This window comes from Petaurus breviceps, unplaced genomic scaffold, assembly GCF_028583685.1.
Source record: "Petaurus breviceps papuanus isolate PSGF00001 unplaced genomic scaffold, PetGlider_PUasm1.0 90977, whole genome shotgun sequence".
NCBI lineage: Eukaryota > Metazoa > Chordata > Mammalia > Diprotodontia > Petauridae > Petaurus > Petaurus breviceps.
In genome coordinates, this window is record NW_027187391.1 from 35,488,476 (window position 1) to 35,490,808 (window position 2,333).

At 40.4% G+C, this 2,333-nt stretch overlaps 1 long non-coding RNA gene across 1 annotated transcript; it reads right to left on the reverse strand.

The window, feature by feature from the left end:
- Positions 1–928: 928 nt before the first annotated feature.
- Positions 929–1,470, reverse strand: LOC138153246 (uncharacterized). The gene is made up of 2 exons (XR_011166317.1): positions 1,339–1,470; positions 929–1,208 (listed from the first exon to the last, which is right to left on the reverse strand). It is a non-coding gene; the product is annotated as an uncharacterized lncRNA (long non-coding RNA).
- Between the last annotated feature and the right edge of the window lie 863 nt (positions 1,471–2,333).

The window sequence follows — 2,333 nt, forward strand, 5'->3', positions numbered from 1 at the left end:
CCAGGAGAAATTAATATCACACTAAAAAAAAGGAGAGAAAATAAATATCTAGAAGATTATGATGAACTGTGTCAAATATTTTGGAAAGGTAAAGAAGGATTAGGGGAGAGAAGAAGATATTAGACTTGGTAGTATTAGTATCATTTGACTGGCATGTGCCACCTCCCATATCTCCCTAACGATGTTCTTCTATTTTAGCTAGGGTGACCTGTCTGCTCTGTTAGTTGCCCTCAGAGCAAGGTGGAAACTATCTAGGAACCAGAATCCCAGAGCTCTGACAATTGAAGTACCTATCAAACCACAGGTCTTGTTTTCTGCCTAGCTCACCACAGACACCATTAAGGGATGTGACCCTTGTATTTAATTAGCCAGTCATCAACTCTACCACCAATACCAACTGCTTATCAGTTGATAATGCCTGAAAGGTACTATAATCTTCCTTAAAAGTCACAGCTACTTAAGACTGAGAAAAGAAAATCCCTACTGTCAGAATAGGCCATCCAGTTTGAGAAATCCAAAAGATAGCTAGCAATCTGTGACTGGACACTCAGGAGAGAGACTAGGGCCATATCCGTCGATATCTTGGAGACATCTACATAGTAATGATAATTGAACCCATGGGAATTGATGATATCTCCAAGTGAAATAGTAAAGAATGATAGTGGGAATGGTCAAATCAAGAATAGAAATTCATTAAGGATGGGAACTATTTCATTTTCGTTTCTCTCCCTTAGCATATAGAGCATCTAGCACAATGTAAGTACTCAATAAGTACTTAGTGGTTTCTTGATGTCTCTCTCTCTCTCTCTTTTTTTTTAGCTATTGCAAATATTTTAATAAGTGTTCTCTGCAAGGCATTTAAAACACCAGTTTGTGAGGATAAACTCCATTAGAGAGAGAGAATGCAGGTAGCCACGGAGCTGAGGAATTTTCTTGATTCGGGGTAGGATCTGAGAGTGTACTGTTTTCTGATCAGCCTTGCGCTGCTCTGTAATCTCGTATTCTCTTTTTCTGTGTCAAAAATCTCTCCTTTTTGGTGTCTAGGTTTACGGAGCCTCTTCTTCTTGAAGTAGGCATCAGAAAGATGATCTGGAATTTTCACGCCTGAAAGGTTAACCCGGGTAGAAGTGGCAATAACAAATTTCTGATGGGTCCTTCTCACAGGAACACGGTTGATGATCAGAGGTCCAGTCACCAGTAGCAAGCCACTAGCCAGTTGCTTCAGGAAAACCACTCGATTGCCCCTGTGGCGGCCAGTGAGCATGATCAGAACAGTACCTGGCTTAATGCTAGCTCGGAGTCTCCTCACATGCTGGCTAAAGGGCTTTTTGCCATGACTTAGGTAGCAGCTTTCTAGGCACATCCTCAGTAGGGTAATACCTAGGCATTTTGCGAATCTTTACCACTCGAGTTCCTCCATTCTTATCACCACCAACAGGCTTTGAGATAGTAGCAGACACTTTTTCTTTCTTCCTTTCAATCCGGGTTTTTGGGGCAGCGTATTTCCGCTTGTACATGGCTCTCCGGGAATACATTGCAGACCTGGAGTATCTACCAATCCCTCGGGCCAGGACTGGGTTCTGACTGCAATGCTTTCGAGGCTTTTTTGACCTTTTCAGCTACATCTTTTTGTTCTCTTTTTTTTTTTTCCTTTTTGACCTTCGTTTCCTTGGGTGGCTTTTTGTCTGCCATCTTGAGAGACGGGAAAGAGCCTTGATGTCTCTTACATTATTTCTTACATGCGGATAATCATAAGAAATATGTTTACTTATTCCCAAAATACCACAATACTTTAAAGTAAATATGCAACTTTAATTCTATGGCTATTGCAGTCTTCCAAAATTAGCAAAAAAAAAAAAAATGCATTGATGGGAAATCACTTGCAATGGTTAAAAATACCCACAGAAACAAAAATATTGGTTTTGTAGCAGGTAAGAGTTTGGCATTATTAAAAGCTTTGAGTATTTCCCCAAATGCTCACCAACCTACTGTCTTTCTAATATGCCTTTGGTAACCCAGATCATAGTGTATGTTCATCACCTGATAAATGTCCTGATTCAGTGGGTCTTACATGCATGCTTCTTTGATTGATTTTGAAAACTCAATAAGAAACTAAAAGTATCATGAGAGTTCATAAATGGCATTTGGAAGTTAATATTTCAGGGCAGTTAGGTGGCACAGTGATTAGAACACTGGCCCTGGAGTCAGGAGGACCTGAGCTCAAATCTGACCTCAGACATTTGATGCAGTTACTAGCTATGTGACCTTGGGCAAGTCGCTTAACCTCAATTGCCTTGCCTTCCCCCCTCCAAAAAAAAAAAAAGAAAAAGAAG